At 41.4% G+C, this 20,243-nt stretch overlaps 1 long non-coding RNA gene across 1 annotated transcript in view; it reads right to left on the reverse strand.

Moving 5' to 3' along the window:
* Nucleotides 1–685: 685 nt before the first annotated feature.
* Nucleotides 686–20,243, reverse strand: part of LOC140225224 (uncharacterized) — a 226,730-nt gene continuing 207,172 nt past the window's right edge. The window contains exon 3 of the long non-coding RNA XR_011900368.1: nucleotides 686–1,446. This is a non-coding gene — a long non-coding RNA (uncharacterized lncRNA). The remainder of the gene's footprint in view (nucleotides 1,447–20,243) is intronic.

The raw sequence follows: 20,243 nt of genomic DNA on the forward strand, positions 1-20,243 counted from the left end.
AAGGCTCGTTTATCATCCCGACAATGCGCGAGGGGTTGGAAATTCGGGAGCCGGCCGCGAGGGGTGGTTCTGAGGGCTCGTAAATTAGAGTGCTCACAGGGGTGCGCGCCGCGGGAGGCTGCGGCCATGGTTTGGAGCGCTCGGATGAGGATTTCGCAAAATGGCACGGAGAACGGAGACCATGGCCGAAATTATCAACATGACGGTCGCAGATTTAGGCAACCGACGCACCGTGTTAAATGATATTTTGATCGGTAAATTTCACTATGCAATGCACATGGTTCATATAATTAAATGCTAGAATATTAATGCTGAGAAAACAAAAAAAGCAAGGTACAAATAAATTCAAGAATAAAGAACTACGAGATACGCCGGTCCGATTCCATTAATCGTCATTAATTAGACGGATAAACGTCAAACTCAATTCCAGATTTAGGTGCAATATTTCATAAGACGATTGGATTAAATTTTGCGATTAAGAACTATATATTATGGCTCGTCTGTGAAAACACTTATGTGCATAGGGAAACTAATGGTACATACGTTGTTTCTAAACTGAGCCACACATTTATATTCCAAAAATTGCAAAATGAAGTCCAATCCAAACTTTTAAAAGAACAGGAATGTGCGATCTGGCTGAAGAATTTTCCTCATTTTCTGAGGGAAAATCATCTTCACACATACATTCAATTTAAACGTTAAAAATATTTCGGATTGATGCAGACTTTGCAATTGCGTATTTCGCAATGTTTAAATGTAAGCACGCGTACTCTTCCGTCATTGAAAAGACGAGACACGGCTGCATGTCCTATACAGCACCTATTATTTCAAGATATTTAAAAGACAACGCAACAAAATTATCTAAAAATGATAATTTATTTAAAGCGTTCCGTGGGAAGTCAGTTTGGTGATTCGAACACGTTAATTATTTTAGAAGCGAGTTAGTTTTAGAACTTTAAGCAGAGTTACGTTACAGGTTGCCTTCACTTCTGTAATGAGGTCCATAATGGTAGAGAAAACATATCGCATGCCATGTAGTAAATAAAGAAAAATGGTATAAAAACTTATGGAAATGCAGGGACATGAGTTAAACAAGCTTACCTTATATTAAGCGGATGTTAGCATGTGAGGTAATAATCCAAAAAGCGCGCAAAATCCAATGCGAAATAAAAGAGGGCCCGCACGAAAACGTTACGGTAAACACTTTCACAATCGCGACACTTTTTTGGAGAGCAAGCACACAAAACTTACCGTGACACCACCATTATTACGCGAACATTCGATTACTCAGCCGAAAGGAAGTTTAAAAATATCATTCTGCGTTACGGACTTCACGGCGGCTTTATTTGAGAACTTTGATAACGCATTTAGAAAAAGGTTGAATTCGTATTTTGCCACGGTTTCTTCCTCCATTAGTGAAATTCCAGGGGATCGGGAAATTGAAATCTGAAAAAGAGAGAAAATAGAAAATTAGGATATAATAAAATCAGCTACAACAAGAAAATCAGCACAGAGGATTAATTTTATTTGAATCGAAACACACGTAGAACCTGCTTATATCGCATTTCTTAAAAGTGGTATCGATCTTAACAGTTCAATGATAGTTTCAACTAGATTAAAAAATTGGTAATTTCTTGTAAAAATCGGCTCCTGATGTTTTCCTCGGGGGAGGGGGAATCCTGCCCGATTTCAAAGTTCATATGTGTCATGATGAACTTCCATTAAATGTTGAAGCTTTCACGAATAATGAAGTTTGGTCATTTCAAGTGAATTCCTGGCTGTTTAGGGCGCCAGCCAGAGGCATGGTTGATTCGTTCTGAAATGCGGTCGACTCAGCGTACCCTTGGCAGGTGCAAACACGCTTCTGGCTGACATCAAAATCAGTCTGCATTAAATGTACTTTAAATTATCAAACTTTTAGGGTCTGAAACATCAGATTTCCAAAGTTCACGAAAATGTGCTTTTCCGTGCTACCGTTCGATTTGTGTTATACCCCGAACATTTTTTCTGCGGTAATGTAGACCGGCACTCTCAAACCCTTTCATCGAAAGTTCAAAGACCAGAACTCCCTAAACGGCGGGGTCCATAAAAACCGAGCTAAATGACTCCGGAAACACGAAGAGGGAGCGAAACCCTGACCTACTTTCCCCGGCAATCAGCTGTTCGGACGTGCCGCCGACGCTGCGATCGGAAGCCAGGCGACGAAATCTTGCACCGAAAACAGTGCAGTAAAACGTTTTATAGATCGTGAAAAGGACCATAAAGCCGGGCGAGTGACGTAGCAAGAATAATTTTTAATGAGCTGTAAACTTGACCTAGCCCAAGGTCATCGGATTTTTATAGGTGCATCCACCCCGTCCGCCGTCGGGGGGTATGCACCGTGGCGGATCCTTACGTCTGATTTTTATGACAATGCTTTATGGTATGTTTATGGCCGTAGTAGGCCGTTATAGTGGCAGTTTACTCATGCGTCCATTGTAGTTTTCCCGGCCGTAAATCTATTCTCGGCCCAATTAGTCTCCGCTCCCGTTTGGCGTAGGTCACGGGGCCCGGGTGAAATTTTTACAGTCGCGCCAAGGATTTTATGACCTACTTTCCGTTCGGGCAAGGGTGCTTTACAACGTGTCGGAGCCAACAATTGAATCGAACCGTGGGTGGGTCATTCACTGGGTGTCTTATCTTCGCCCGGTAATGGAGCTTTTATGGCTGTTTAAGCTACTCAATAGGCATTTTGCGTCGATTTTAAATTATGTCATCAATGTTAACAACTTTTAACAATAGTCTACTAGAGGCAGGGATTTATTTTGCACTGCGGGAGATGGGACTCCTTATTACTTCCTAGCTGTACCTTTATTGTAGCATGCTTGTCTCTTTTTTTTTAAATGGATCCTCATCCTAATAAGGTAGAGGTGTTTCCATTTCAAACATTTATTTTATATGGGTGTAACGGAGGTGTCAAGTGAATACATTTTAAAATACAGAATAAAAGCTTATTACAGGTGATGATACCTCATATTGTTGTTGGGTGAAATGAACGGTTTGGCTCATTTATGACATTCATTATCATTAGAGTTCAGCAGTCTGATTGTTGAAAATATGTGTTCGTCGGGTGGTCATGGAGGACATAGGTTAAATGGCGAAACGTGATTGGTCGGCTATGTCTTATCGCTGCTTTGTCGATTGGAATGGACAACAAACCAAAGGTACCTCTTGAGTTTCAGACGGTACGTCGACCATTCCAATCGACAAAGCACGACAAAGCAACGATAAGACATAGCCGACCAATCACGCTTTGCCATTTAACCTACGTCATCCATTTCCACCCGACAAATACGAAATTTCAACAATCAGGCTGCAGACAATGCTACATCGATAAAGAATTCGTTTCGGTTGCCTTTGGAAGATTTTTGAAGGGATGCGAAAAAAATGCCCTTACAACTCCTGTAACATGCAACCAAAACGAAAATATGCTAAAATAGTGTGCATGCACGGACCGTTATCTGTCCCCGTGCGGTCCTGCGCTTATCATCATACCGACAATGTATCAACCTGAGCTTTCCCCGGAATAAAATTACGGTTTCGAAAATTGGATTGAGGGGATAAAATGCGTAAAAATAAATGGAAAAAAGGATCCGGCTCATCTGCTGAGCGTTTGTATGCAAGGTGGAACGCAGGATATCATACCTACGTAAGTGAATTTATGGGTGGCATGCCTGAGGGAGTGTGGGTTTTACGACAATTATACATGGGCTGCATGGGAAGCATCCGTATATTACGCCCCAATAAAAAGCCGGGCGGGTTTACGCAAATTTATGCCAATACTTTCATCCCTGAGCGTGCCCTTATCGCACCACATGTGATTGCCGTTAAAGTCCCTTGCATCCCCCGGCGCAAATCCTTTATTTTCAGCGATAAGGCAGGTTGATTTATCGGGCAGCAACCGGGATGGAGCCCTGAAGGCATATTTTATTAATTTAACCGATGCATTTATAATTTTGAATCTTGGGTGCAGTTTTGTTTGACGTGAAAAATTATAAGGGTGAAGTTATTAAGAAAAAAAGGATCATTCAGAGCTATCCAGGTGAAAAAAAAAACGAGTAGGACAAATTTTATTGAGTCTTGCGAACCTGTCGTTAGTATTAAATTAGTGCCATCTAAGAACAGTGATGTGGAAATATTCAGTGTCGACCTCTGAGTATTGATTCTTGATGCAATGTATTGATTATCTCGATTATTGCTTGTCCTTGCAAGCGGATTTATGTATGAGATTAACAATAAGCTATACACATTGAGAGATGCGGTGCCAAAAAAAAAAAAAAAAAAAAAAAAAAAAAAAAAAAAAGCTAAACGTTGCATCTTGCAGCTGCTGAGACTATGCTCTTAGGGCTGTTCCTGTCACAAGCGGCAACTACTAGTTGAGTTAGCTGTTGACCGTCAACTACCGGTTGACGTGTCTTGTCAATTTTCAACCATCAGTTGAGTTCCCGTTGACCGTCTGTTACTCAACTGCTACTTTTTCTGGCTGTCGAGTCTTCAACTTGAGGTTGAGACTCTTTAAACGACAACATCATAATCTCACTTTATTTTCACGTCCGATGTTATGTTAGGTTGGGTAAGCTCCCCTGTCATAGACTCTTCAGTACAAATCCTCGCAACTATTTCCAACTGAGGTGTCATTCGTATTGCTCTGTACTCCCCACCGCCTGTAGCTTTCACTGTGTTTTCCTTTCAGCGTTCAAAGCCTTCCTTGTTTGCCCCTTGAGCATGTTCCATTTATTCTGTAAGCAGCTTGATGTTCTGAGTCCACTGAAACTGCAGGCATTGAACTCTCTGGTTATCTTATCCTATTGGGCTCTTTTCTCTTTCCAAGTTTTTCCATCAATAATTTTGCATTCAACGATGTCCTAGTACTTGTCAACTAAACCTAACAAGCAGTCAACCTCATCAGTGGTAAAGATTTTACCTCTGTTTTTGTTGGTGGTGTTCGCTGCTTTTTAGCCTTTACCTTTGGCTTTGCTTTTGTAGTTCCAAATCTCAAAATGAAGTCCAATTGGAGATGCTCATTACAATCAATAAAAAAGAAAAATCTGCGTGATTTATAGCTGGGAAGTCCCGACATTCTCCTGGTAAAAAAGCAATTTTCGCGTGTAAATTTGACAACATTGAATTGAAGTTACGTTGCTTTGTGCGGGAAACGACGTAATGTCCCAGTCCGGAATGTGTCTCCAGGCTATACCCAAAAAGGCTCAGCACGAGGGAAGGTAGGGGCTATCCGTAGAAAATCACCCAAAAGGAACCTTCTTAAACATATTCACCCTCAATATACCTTCCTAAATAACGAAAAAAAATTGCTCGGATGAATCAAGAGCCGTGCAAGAGTCAACGAGGCGGGAAAACGCGTCAATTCCGGCGGAAATCGACGTAAAAATGTCCCTTACACGAGCAACAATTCGGGAACAATGTTGCACTACTACGAGGAAACGGTCAAGTAGTCGGTCGTAAACTCGAAGAAATTCACACCCGACTCGGGGGAGGCGGGGTGCGGGGAGTGGCGCATAGGCTGCAAAGGCGTCTGAGAAATCACCTCTTCAACGGCAACAGTTTATTGGGGCATAAAAAATGAGGAAGCTGGATCGGGTCAGACAATAAAACGAGCGCCGGCAAGTGCACCTAACGACCCGGGCTCAAGTTTTTCCCGCTTTCCGGACGGCCGACACCTTGCCTCTCCCGATGAGGAGTTTGTTTCCACGCCAACCGTGAACGATCGGTTTCGTTTTAATTTGACGGGTTTCTTTGATAGATTTCTGAAATGAAAATTTTCCTAATTTGTAAATTCACCGCCACGTTCTTGTCCTCGAAGCAAAAGTGCTTCTAAGTGCTGTTTACGTCTGTGGTATGGCGACAGTCCAATGCTGAATGCTTCGTTGAAACATAGATTCAATGATCCTACATTCGAATTTGTCCGAATTACGCAGTAGCCACAATAGTATAACTCTAATTGGGAAAGCACGAAATATGGGATTAAAACTATCTTCACGTAAAAATACTTGAGCACAAACAAATCATTAGCTAATGCGCCATCTGGTGTGACTGTAATGGAACATCGCATTTGAATTTTTCCTCCTGATTGAAAATGATGGGCATACATTGGCCCGAAACGTCCTGGCTGTGTTTTCAAAATCTGAGTGCCATGTTAAATCTTATTTTTTCAGGGATTTTTCTTGTATTTTATCGTTCAGCTTGAAACTACTTTCCAACTTCTAAAAAATGAGATTCAACACGGAAAAAATATTGTGAAAACGCAGCCACACAGGTTTCGGGGCAATGTATGCCAATTTCCAGCCAGGAGGAAAACCTCAAAAATAGGACTGTGCTCCCTTCCTTCTACGTCTAGCGTTTCCACGATGTCCCTATACTGTTAAAAATCACTGATTTACTTTGAGTGAATAGCCGGCTTGAAAACGAATCCAGCTGCGGCAGTTCCGTTTTACATTTGCCTATCAGATTTTCACTCCGGCCAGAGCGTGAAATTCTCGCCAGATCGATGCACTCAGAGTGACAGGTGGTCAAAATAGCAACTGAGTAAGCGTGAATTTCACGCCGGAATTTTCAACAGTGTATTTTCAGATTTCTTCGATTTCCTTGACTATTCCAGTTGTTCTGAGTCCGACATTTCCTTATACCCTTCGAAAAACTTCTACGCAGATTTTTTTCCTCCTAACTGCGCGGACCTCTGCTGAAGCGCTCGTATTTGCCCTGAGTTTTCCAGATCGCCGTAAATTCCTTGCGTTTCCAAATTTACCAGACCACAGGAAACCCTGAATTCATATTACTTCAGTGCACATCCAGTACAACATGCTGCACACGGAAAAAAAACCTCGTGCGTGGGACCCAAAGTTTAGGTCATACGGATCTCTGAAGTTTTCAGATTGAGCATATGAACATTTAAGGTCTAGCTGTCGAGGTTCGGATCACACATCTGAAACTTCAGTTCTTACATCTGAAGTACTTCAGATGTGAGAACCGAAGTTTTTCGGATGTGAGAGCCGAAGTTTTTCGGATAAGAAAACCGAAGTACTTCAGATGTCAGAACTGAAGTTTCAGATGTGTGATCCAAACCTCAGCAGCTGGACCTTAAGTGTTCGGATGCTAAATCCGAAAACTTCAGAGATCCATATAACCTAAACTTTGGGTCCCACGCACAAAGTTTTTTTCTCCGTGCATCATATCTTGAACTTCTTCGATTCAAATCCTCTGGATTTTACACTTGGCGACAGCGCGAGAAGCGGCACCGGCACGCCGCGCCGGATCGGATATCTCAGGGGGCCGGTCGCGCCGCGGTCGGGCTGTTGGGCCTGGTCCAATCCAATCTGGTGAGGCAACCTCAAGCTCTCCATCTGCAGGAGCCTTCTCCGAGAGGGATGCCAAGAGCCCATCTCCTCCATTCCAATAAGCCCGCCGCAACCTTCACAGAGTTCAAGCACCAGCAACCGGTTCCCGCCGAGCTGGAGGGGAGAAATTCAATCCGAGATTGCTGCCCGCCGCACCGCCCGCGAAAAAATACTAACTGTCTGCCGGCCACGTCCAGACCACTTTTCCAACGATTTTATTCCTCCAGTTTTCCCGGATTACGGCTCCGTGTCATTGGTCCGTCGCAAAAGCGGGGGGTCCAGGGGGCAGACTACAAGAGTTTGCACTCATTTCAGGATGTCTATCTCTAGAAAGCAGATAGGCTCGCTTGGAGAGGACGGGCCTGACTCCGGTATTTATCCGTCGCCCAGCGGTCGGTCGCAGGATTTCTTTATACAGGGTATTCCTGGTTCAACGTGCTGGTTTAAGCGAGGGGTATGATTTCGTTCGATATGAATCCATCGGAAAATAAAAACGTGAACCGATCGACAACTGTAAAAGTGAATCGACCGGAAAATCCGTGAATCGATGGACAAACCCGTGAATCATTCGACAAACCCGTCGACACACGCGTGGGACGATTGAAAAATCCGTGAATCGATCGACAAACCCTTGAATCTACACTGGAAAAAAAAGAATCTTAAATTTGCCGCCAAGGAGTATTTCTTCTTAAATCAAGAATTTTGCTGGTTAATATAAGCTACTTTTTTGCTTAACCCAAGCATTATTTTTCTTGAATCAAGAAGAAGTCATCCGGAAGGAAGGCATGATTAGGAATGATGGTGATCTCCATCTGAATCTGAGTCTTTTCTGGAGGAGCCATTTTCTAAGTATAGGAAGGGAAAAGAACGCTATTATGAACTTCTTCCTCGGGTTTTCATTTATACTTGTTACATACAAATTACGAGCTACAACTATTTCAATACACGTTCGTTTACGCTGCACCAAATGCTTTCAGGAATGTTTTTCCGTTAACTCCATGGGATGAAAATTCATTTCTGCAAGAAAAACACGCCCTTAACTTTTCCCAAAAGACTTGAAACACTCTGTATCAAACAACACCCATCACGGAATGACAAACAACCTTTCCGCTTATCTCAATAGGGTATATACTAGGTTTTCGTGCCGGGCAAATGAAGTGATGCACATTTTTTCCTTTCATTTTTCGCACAAATTCAAGTGCTTTTAATAGGAAAAATACGGCTTTATCTATACGCCGAGAGAAAAAATTTAAACCTAAGGAACGTTCTATCTGGACCGTGGTCGATAATATACGCAAATGTATGCATCTCCTCTTTCTCTTCTTTCTTTAATCTAAGCTGCTTTCCTTATACGTGACGCATACCGGCATATCACTGCCGTCCTAAGGAATAACGCCGTATGAACTTTTAGACGTTGCCAAGTTTCCTCCGATAAAACCTGAATTCACTGGGAAAATTGGGAAATATTTTTTTCCAAAATTTCCAGACTATTTAGTACGCAATTTAATTTAAAATATCTGAAAATTGAAACGAAAATATGAATAAATATCGTAAAAAATACATGTTTTATCGAGGGAAATTTGACAACTCTCGAATGTTCATACGGCGTTTTTCCTTAGCACGGCAGATCATGTGTTATTAATTCTCGGGACTTATTTATATGTGTATTTCCAGCTGAGCATGAAGCGAAATGTCTTTATCAGATAAGCGCTCAAAGCGTGCCTGGCATTCAACCCGGAAAATGGGCAATTCTTATGGAAATGCAGGTCTTATGTCACATTCCAAGCTATCTTAAGTTTTAAACACGTGCATTCAATTATCTCATTATTGTCGATTGAATTACGGACTGAGGAGCAAGAGACGAAACAAAGGATGAATAATATTTTCGGAATACAGACGTTATGTTGGATGCTTTATGGCAAAGTAAGGTGACACTTGTTATCGCTCATGTATCACTAAAGCCGGCCATCCAAGTCTGGATACATAAATATGGAATATAATTTTAAAATGAACGAAATTTACTAAGCCTGAGTAAATTTGGGAACGGAGGGGAACCACTATCGCCGAATCGCATGCTCAAAATTAGCGGTAACTTCATCTCACTTGTCAATTCGCCTTCAGTTTTTAGTGTAGGCAACCCGAGCTCCCACGTGGACGAATAGTGGTATTACTCTCAGATGTTACGATTGCTCACTATTTGCTGATATTTGATGAATTTCGTGTTTAAGTGGAACATACTGAGTGCAGTTAATATGCAGCACCAACTGCACGAATTAAAAAATGTTAGTGAGTGGATCATAAATCCCTCATTTTATGATCCCAAGTCTAGTACCCAGTACTAGATTACTCACAGTTGGTAAATGAGACTCGACCTACTTCATTCATCTTCATTAGATACAGGCGCAGGCCAAACACGAATATGTAGTTTCGCACGCTTTACTTTTCAAAAACTTCGAGTTTCTCTCATCGCCCAGGGGAAAAGAATCTGAAAATGGCAACTAGATTCATGTGCTCCTCGAGAAAGTAAGTAACCAATGCTGGCCTTCTGGTACTAAATTTCCGGGAAATGTGTAAGACGTATAGTTACGACTACCATAATAGTATGTGTAAACTGGCTACTAGATTGCCTAGGAGCTGTTCAAAACGAGACCGTCTTATGTCCTGTGGTTAGTTGAGATTCAACTTCTAGTCGGGGAATTTCAATGTTCTTTTGTGTGGAAAATGCAAGTTTTATACTCATATCTGCACAATTTCAACAATTCGGTTGAAATGATTAAAACTGGAGAAAAACCACAAAATTAACCAAAATTTAAACGTGTAACAAGTGCTCAGAATACCTGTGAAAGTGACTAACTGAACCAATTATTTTCCATATCACGTAAGCACCAACATTTCGAATGCGAGAAAAACAAGAAAACCAGTTGTATTCGCTTTGTTGACAATCTTATGATTCCAAAAAATGTATGATCTTTTGGAAGGCTATTTTGAAATTAGAAATGATTCTAGAGGCGAAGATAAAGCAGTCACTGAAAAATGTTCGGTCGTAAGTGCCAAAGTTCAATGATCCATCTCATCCCAGCTACTTCGGTTGGTTGATATGAATTTTCGGTTTAGCGAACCGAACTAACTTGTGTGGTTCGTGTAACCGAACGAGCTTTTGCGGTTCGTGTAACCGAACTTGTGCGGTTCGTGTAACTGAACGAACTTGTGTGGTTCGTGTAACCGAACGTGTGCGGTTCGTAAAACCGAACGAACTTGTGCGGTTCGTGATACCGAACTAACTTATGCGGTTCATTCAAAATTGAACCTTTTCCGGAAAAAAGAATTTTTTCATTCTTTCTTTTTCATTCCATACACAAAATATCATATCATTCTAGCACGCTGATAAATAGGCCGATTCTCCGTTACCAAAACTCTAAGGTAATTTGGTACAACAACACAAGAGAACATAGGATTCCGGCATCTAGTAGAAAATGTAGCTTCAAAATTGAACCCTTTTCGGAAAAAAGAATTTTCCTCTTTCTTTCTCATTCCATACGCAAAAGCTCATTCTACCACGCTGCATGATAAATAGGCGGATTCTCCGTTACCAAAACTCTAAGGTAATTTGGTACAACAACACAAGAGAACATAGGATTCCGGCATCTAGTAGAAAATGTAGCTTCAAAATTGAACCCTTTTCGGAAAAAAGAATTTTCCTCTTTCTTTCTCATTCCATACGCAAAAGCTCATTCTACCACGCTGATAAATAGGCGGATTCTCGGGTGCCAACTCTGCGGTAACTTAAGAAAACAACATGTATGAAAACATGGGATTCCTTGCGATTTTGCAACGCCAGGGATCTCAATCAGGGCGAAATGCGATTTGTGAGCTCATCAGGAGCACGGAGAGATTCGAAGAGGGATGAGGGACGTGCGGTCGGGGAGGAAAGGACAAAGCGCCATCGAAAGTTGGGTCCCTTTCAAGGCTGACTCGGAGTCGAATATTTGTGCAAAAGTTGCGAGAACTTGTTATATCCGGGGAACCGGAATGTGGCAGTTCTCGACAACGACCCCGTCCTTACGAGATAAGAAAAGTATGAGATTCTCCGCCTGCTTATTTCCTCGGACGTGAGCAATTTTAATTTTTCATCCGAGGGGATGTTTTTCCAGGAGAAGCTCGGGGCGGGGTTGCCTCTTGGCTTCAAAATTCGTTTTTCCCCACGCGAAAAAACGTAACTTTATGCCACGGTCGAAAAAATGACTAGAATACTTTAAATATTACAAACATGTATCCGTACAGTTTCCGTCGAACATTTTTCTGATTTTTGCATTAGATCAGAGAAAAAATCGGTAAATTTTTCAGTTACAGATTCTCAGAATTTTCCCGATATAGATATAAATTTCAAGGGGAAATTAAGCGACATTGAAATGTAATTACGTTCTTTCGTGAGATCAACGACGAATTTTCACTCGATGCGTGGTTTTGAAACATCTTTGGAAATTTCTACCCTATGGTTATGTAGCTTTTTTTGTGCGTAGTTCGTGTCAACGGCACGGCGCTCATCACAATGCAGAGCATGATGTACATTGGAAAAAAACACACATTGGATCCAGAGTGACGACTCTTAAAAACATCGACTAGAAAAAATACTCTTGATTCAATCGGATTTTTTCTTAAATCAAGAACCAAGCCTCTTAATTTGAGCGGATCTCCTTTTGATTTCAGCAAAAATCTGATTGAATCAAGAGTATTTTTTTTTGTTAATGTTTTCAAGAGTCTGGACTCTAGATCCAATGTGTTTTTTTTTCCAGTGTATTCTGAAATTTGCAGGAACAGTAGGTTCTTTTCTTGCGGAAAACTCACATGCATTGATCTAAGCCAGCTTCGGGACCGTTCATGAATTTTCTGATTTTACAAACACAAACCCCTCCCACCAATTTTTGTAACGCAGATTCAAATTCTTCAACGCCGGCCTGGTTGGCCTAGTGGTCAGCACGTTTAGGTAGTTTAGTTTCTTCACTTTGCTTAATAATCTATTCTACAAAAGAGAGAAAGAATTAATGGAGAGCATATGTTGCATTTTAATGGATTAGAGGAATCAATTCTCAGCATATTGAGGAAAATATGAACAAAAACAATTGGATGCCTTTTCATCGGCACAGGTAAGAATTCTATGGAATAAAAATAAAAATTATAAAATGCATGGAGTTCAGAGTCATAAATGGATTTTGGCCTTCTTCCCATTACTGGAAATCTTTTTATGTGTTGCTTTGACGTTCAGGAATCCGGATTTGTCTAATTTATGCGAGTTGTTTTGTTGTTAAACTTTTGACCTGAACGGTGATAATATTCCCAAAATGGGCATCGTTCATGCCAAGATGGAGAGGTCGAGAAGATATAAGATGCGTGTATTTTTTCGGACAGGAAAAAGTATCAAGTGAAACGGATGAAATAAATATTTCTGTTTTATGAACTTTCCTCGAAAACCGAAAGTATGATATGGATACTCAACTAAGATTAATTTTATCCCGTTTATAAATTTACTTGATTTGTATATATTCTTTATCGTGGTAGTGCAACGGAAAAAAAGAATCGTCACTCTAGCAATACTAAATGTGGATTCGAGGTCTTTTATCAATTATTTTCCAGTAGTAGTTGCAACGTTACTTTTGCAGAAACAAATATTTCGATCCAATGACGATGCTCAGTTTTTACTGAGACCGGAATAATTTTTATCCTTGCAAAAGTATTTATCACCTCAGAAGTGAAAATTGTACCCTCCACGAAATAATTGGTAGGATCTGGGAATCGCAAATATCACTCTAATATCAGATATTCTCCGTGAAAGTGTTGCATTCCGTGAATATGTGCGGAGCTTCGAGTACAAGACGCATAAGTGCAGTTTTTGAAAAAATCGAGATAGTAATTACTTAAAGTGAAACTTGTCTGAATAATGCACATTCTGTGAAAAATGTGCTCCAAAATTCGAAGTTTTGAGCATCTAAAAGTCAGTTTGAACTTTCTTTTTGCCTTAAAGAATGTAACGTCGATATTTCCAACACACATTTCTCGAAATAGCAGAAACTGCACTTGAGCGTCTGGTCCTCCAAGAGCCTCATAAGCCTCATAGTTACGATGCCGTATTATTTTGCATGGCGATTGAACAGCGAAGGGCAGCTTATCAAGCTCACCCTTTAATGTTTGAAAGTGAAGATACCCATCAGAAGATGGCTTGGTAAATCTGTCCCCATGAATAATAGCAAAATAAAGTTCGATAATTATTTTACTGGGATCTGTGAATTCATCAAAATGCGATGGACTCCTCTGGCCGTCGAAGCTGCGACTTCACCGAGCGAAAAAAATTCGGTGAAGGTGATCGACAAGTAAAGGAGGAGGAAAAAACTCAATCAGCCATTAAAATCGGTTGTGCACGGATCAAACGACATATTTCTTTGCATACCTCCGACTCGAACATACCTCAAGACGGGCCGGATCCCTCGATGAAATGAGTCTCCAGCGCCGTCGAAAAAAACCCCCATAAATCTAGCCCTCATCATGATGTGGCCAAAACAACCTTTTCAAGCCTCCATAACTGGCTTTGTTTCGGGGAAATTTATCGTCCCCCGGGCGAGATCAAATCGTGCCGCTGATCAAATAGGTATGAGAACCACGGGCTTCGAACCTCTTGACTCATACACCGAAAACTCATGAGCCTTGAGATCAACATGACCATTACAATTCAAGAGCTCAAGAGACTAGGTTGTGTGCGCCTTTACGCGCCCTTTAATTTTGAGCGAGAGGCGTCCCACCATTTTTCGAACAATACCCGATTTTGAGCCCGAGCGGCAGATGGCTGCTGATAATACCCTCGGATAAATATTCAACGCCCCGCGGGGTAGGGAGGGCGGGCGCCCTATTGTTCCCGCTCCTTATCTCGCGGGGTTGAAAAAATGGGAGAAAGGGGGTTGAAAAATGACAAACGCCATAGGTCGCACATGCTACCCGCCGCTACCGAGCCGAGCTCACTTGCCAAATCACGCATTCAAATATCGATTTAACGCGGCCTATCCGATGGACATAACGGAGATTTGGCGGCAGTTGTTGAAGCTTTTCAGGCCTCCTGCAGCTTCGTCTTCAAATTCGAATAAAATTAAATTACAAGTTGGAGTTTATGGGCTTTTTCCATAATTTCGAGTGCGGCGCTCCATTATTCTGACGTGTGCTGCGAGAGAGTAAAGAGTAATGATGTTTCGGTGACGACGGGGAAAATTGGGCCCATTTTGTGCACCTGTATGTTCGGGTTTTGAGCCTCTCAACTCGGAGTCTGGAGTGCACTAGCACTTATCATATTTTACATATTTATGAAATGAACCCGCCTATTTGGGCTTTTTTCCACGCCTGACGATTAGACTCGCTGACAAAGATTGCCTACGTGAAAAAAGGGATGGAGGTACAAGGCTTCATCGAAGAGATCGAATTTTGAATTAAAAACTTTGAAAGTTAATTTTTAGGAATGATATGATTGCTTTTATTCCAAAAATTAAAGAGGTAACCATTACATTTTTTGGTTAAAAAATAAAAACTCACTCAGATGACTTACAGACGTACGTTAATTGACACAACGTACGGTGGAATTGGAACAGAAGCTCAAATGAGAAGGACGATTAAATTTCATAAAAAAATTGGTTATCGTGATCACCTTCACATACTTTAATTTGTCGTAACTTCTTTTGTGCTTGAAAAGATTTCATTTCAAGAAATAACTTATTCTTTCGATTTGTTCCTCTCTTTTTTCTTAGAGACCCCTATTTGCATCCCAAATTGATTAAAAGTGATTCTACGCAAACTCGGCCCAAGTATCAGGCATTAAGACACAAAATGGACGTATTCATACTGAAAGGAACTATGTTACACGCAAACTCTATGCACATAGTTCACTTTAGCTTAAATACGTCAAAATGTACTTCTCGAATCAGTTGCTCTATGCAAAAATGGACTGAGTACACCATTTCTTTTTCTATTATTTCTCATTTCCAACGATATCTTTCTGTGAGTATTCCAATCAAGCCAACTTAAAGTTGAGGGGATAACTAACTTTTTTACCTCAGCCAATGCGACACCTCATTATGTGGCAAACTGGTTCCACGATTAAGTATTCAATCGTGTTTTGTGTAACCGCGATTTTGATACTCAGGTCATTTTGGCACTTGACTCCTCAAGTAGTGTCTCAGTACGCTGAGACACTACGGTTTCGGTCGATTGAACCAAAAATATGGCTGATCAACCAAGTCCCTCCAGTTGATCTGGCCGAAGAAAAAGTGACCATAAACACGGATAAGAACTGTGTTCGGAAGCTATGACAATCTCCTGTCCGCATCTGCAATCTGCACCCGTCGCGAGAGCGAAACGGAAGTAGCCGGCGACGCGGCGCGAAAACTGACCTAAGTCACCGAAGCGCGGTCGGCGTCGAATCACGGAGCGCTTTTATGACGTCTCAAGGTCACCGACGCCGGGGCCGGCTCACGCCCGCGACGACCGACCCGGCGGCCGTTAAACTCCAATCGTATAAAACAGTAATGACTGTCATAAAAAATTCAGCCGGCTGATGAATGAAAAGTGAGCTACTATCGAATTTATGTCCGTTTATCCCCGCCCTCCTAGCTACCGCCTTTCATTGACTCCTTCCGAGGCGCCCAGAAGCCCCGGAAGCGCGGGAAAGAGGATTTTCACCACTGGCGAGCGAGGTCTTCAGTCTTATTCGGACTCAATAGACTGATTTAGTGACGAAGTCATTCGATGTAATACACTGGTCAACGCGGGTTTTGCCTGCAATTGGTTAACTGATTCCGAGTGAATTTTTAGATCTGATTCCGAAAATGACCTCCGTTTTTCTGGGCCAAGTCGATTTTCCTTGGAGAAATCGGAATTTTTCCGAGACATTGAGCTTTTCCATAGAGGAATCTGTGCACGATGGAGAAAGACTGAGGCCACTTTCGGCCTCAGCGGCAAAAATTAATAATTATTATGAAAAAACAAAAAGCCTTTCCGACGCAAAACCATCGGATGAGTTTTTAAATGGTGTTGTACGGCGGAAAGGAGCATTTGTCCGGAAAAATCTCATTATTTGGAACAGGAAGGAAACTTCCATGCACATGAAATACGTGGTTTTTCAGTGATTTCGGCTGCTGAATCCGAAAACGACCCTTGTTATTCTCCATTGTGCAAAGAGTTTCCAAAAACTTGACTTTTTTATGGAAAAGCTCGATTTTTCCAAGAGAAATCAAACTAAGCACTAAAACTCTACCCGAACTCAGTTGACACGATAAAGGCAGACCTACAAAAATAAAATGTATCGAACAGTGATATTGACCTCAGTGGTGAACATTACAAAACATCCTGCACAAATTCAATCTGAGTTAATAGTGTTAATTCGTTATAATTTAGTCATGGACAGGTCATAAATCAATTGAATCGATTGCTTTCAAAGAGGGACATGTCCATTTGCGCATGATGATCCTTGAGTTGCATCAAAAGACATACTAACTAAGCCTCATCAGAAATGGACCTGTTCCCTTTTGAAAACAACTGTTTCAAGTAGGGGCTCATTGAACACGAGAAATTTCGATTGCAAGAAATGACTTTTACGTAAATGGAGATGTTGCATGTGTGAGGAATTTGCAATTTACCATTGATTCTTAAGTAAAAGTTCGCGAAAAACACGATGTTGCCACTGGTTTTCTCTGAAATCAACTCTCAAGCTCAAAAAAAGCTCTCAAGTTGAGGCCAAAATGGAGGAGATTTAATCCTGAGAGTCCACCTCTACATCAAGACGAACTCTCCAGGCAAAAGTAGCGAGCAAATACATTAGCAGTGATGCGATTATGCAGTGATTAGATGTATCTGTCAATGTATTCGCTCCCTATCTTTGCATGGAGAGTTTGTCTTGATGTAGAGGTGGACTCTCAGGATAGCGTGGGATATCCCCTCCATTTTGGCCTCAACTTGAGAGCTTTTTTTGAGCTTGGGAGTTGATTTCAGAGAAAACCAGTGGCACCATCGTGTTTCTCGCGAACTTTTACATAGGAAGGAACAGTCAAATCGCAAATTCCTTACACATGCAACATCTCCATTGAATCAGTCGTTTTCAATAAGGAACAAGTCCATTTGTGTATGATGACCCTTGCGTTGCATCAAAAGACATACTAACTAAGCCTCATCAAGAAATGGACCTGCGGGGCGATTATTGAAATGATATCGACTGTATGTCAGCGCTTTGTCGTGTCGCGCCATCGACTAAGCAATGGCTTAGTCGATGGCGCGACACGACAAAGCGCTGACATACAGTCGATATCATTTCAATAATCGCCCCGCTGTTCTCTTTTGAAAACAACTGTTTCAAGTAGGGGCTCATCATTGAACACGAGAAATTTCGATTGCATGAAATGACTTTTACGTAAATTTCTAGGCATTCCCCGATTGTGGCAACTCTGAAGGTTAAAAATATGCGGCTAAGGAATCAAGAAGCGTTCCTTCGCGTCAAAGCGCATTATATTCCTGCCCGTTTTCGCAGCAACGCTCCATCGCCGATCCCCCCTCCTATTATATGCATAAATCTTGTAAATTCTATCGCGATCTCCCTCGGCGGCCGCGGCCGGAGCCAAGGGCCAACCACCGCCCTCGCTTGACCCTGCGCCTCGGAGCCCGGATCGATGCTACAAAGTGCTCGGCACCGAGCGCGGTCCGCCCGACCGACCGAAATCATTTCAGACGCATTTAATGTAAACACACGCAGACATCCAATAAAAACGTATACTTTACGAAGAGCCGTTAATGAGATTATCCTGACGTCTAGCGCTCCGGTCGCATGGCGGGAGGCGGAGGGACCGGGACCCGCGCTCAAGGGTGCCTCGCTCGCGGGAGCGGGGGGGGGGGCATAGAACGAATTAAGGGAACGGGGCGGACGAGGGGTGGGGGGAAAACGGAAACATGGATGATTCTAACCACGCCGCCGCCGGCCGGCTATTGAAAAAATATTCACCGCTTTTTACACTAATTCTCGTTTGACGTGGATGGGAGTGTGCGCAGGATTGCCACGAAGTCAATGAGAAGATTACTGTAAGTGACTAACGGTTTTAGGTTTCAAAAAATAAGTTTTGATCCTGAATTTTGAAGGATTTTCTGGAGGAAAACACGTTCGAAAGCTCTAGTCACACCATCAAATGTTGCTATCGATATATCAAGGTCAGGTGTTAGGTTCATTTCGATGACTTGGGTCAATCACAGCATGTGATCTTGATTTGTTAATAGCACCGTTTGATCGTGTGACAATAGTTTAAGGAAAAGTAAATCAAATTTGAGCTTTGCGGGTACGGAGGATGATAGGAGTTATGCCGAAGTTTTAAAAGAGCAAGACAGCCGAATTTGACAGCAAATTTTTATACCTTCTTCCTGACTTTTAATGGTCCAGTAGAATGTAACACCTCCTCTTAGTTTTACCGACTTTTTCATTGCTTTAAGAGCAGAATGATGCACTAGGTCTTCACTTCATGGAAATTCGCGAGGGAACACACGCCCTTCGGAAAACACAAATTTTGACTGTTTCACGAGGATAATATAACACTCAGGAAATTTAAGTATTTGAGTGGACAGGATGATAATTTCATTCGTTTTTAGTTGCACTGAAGTTAAAATAATCGATACGACGTAAAATTTGTAAAATTTCGAGCGGCAAAACGGGTCTTTCGTGTGACAAGACGAGGGCTGCTTTTTTTGTCTTTTTACTTTTCACTACCTGTTCAAAACCTCTATCAAAGCCGTAGGTGTTCTTTCAGGTTTTACTTTCATCTTCTTTTTTCTAAAACTTAATCACTGCGCATAGCAACGTTCCTAAGAAGTACTAGCGGTTGAGCAGAGAGAGAAGAGACAAAAAAAAAAAGCTGATTAAACACAGATTGAAACGAATTGGATTATCTCCGTTTTAGGTCAATGATTGAAAATTGACAGAACTTAATTGGCACAAGATTAGCTCAATTATTGCGGGATGCCTTTTCTTCTCTCCTTAACATTCTTACATTCCGATCATATAAACATTGAAACAGCACTCTCAGAGGTTGCTGACTTCTCCAGATTGATTGAACTCATTGACCTTCATGCTGATCTTCAGAGCAGTCTTACTCGGATTTAAACGAGAGAAATTCAAAGTTTAAGGTCGATCTTTAAAAGCCGACTTAATTATTACTTAGTCCTTAAATAACAGAACGCCTGCACAATTTTTATTACTCTTCAATTAAGGTTGAAAAACGATGAATGAAAGAAGTAAAAAATGCGAAACTACGATTCCAACATTACGAAGATCCGCTCATAAAATATTAGAATTAGACAAGATCTGACCAAGTGTTTCACTTGACTTTAATTTGAAAAGTATCTTTACTTATTCCAATATATTCACAAAATCTTTCGATGAGACTTATTGGTTCGTCCCCTTCCCTCAAATCAAACAAAATTGGATACTTTCCTGAATGAACAGTTTTACAACTTTTCTACCGATCTCTTGCAAAATTCAGAGAAATTTTGGACACAAATTTCACGAATACGTACTTGCGCAAAAGTAGATTGTTTGCGTCAAGTTTCAACCGTGGAATGAAGTTCATCCCTTCGTCCAGGAACGGACGAGTTCCTCCCCTATTTTATCTATAAATCATTAAAACGCACAACCTTTTTTCTATGTCTAAGAGTTAGCGGTGACGCGAGTTAAATTTTTACCTAGAGAATCTTGGGCATTTCTGAGTCAAAATTTCCCCGATTTTTCTACTGATCTCTTGCAAAAATTGGAAACATTCTGAAAAACAATTTGACGGATACAGTCTTATA

Source organism: Bemisia tabaci, chromosome 8 (genome assembly GCF_918797505.1).
Source record: "Bemisia tabaci chromosome 8, PGI_BMITA_v3".
NCBI lineage: Eukaryota > Metazoa > Arthropoda > Insecta > Hemiptera > Aleyrodidae > Bemisia > Bemisia tabaci.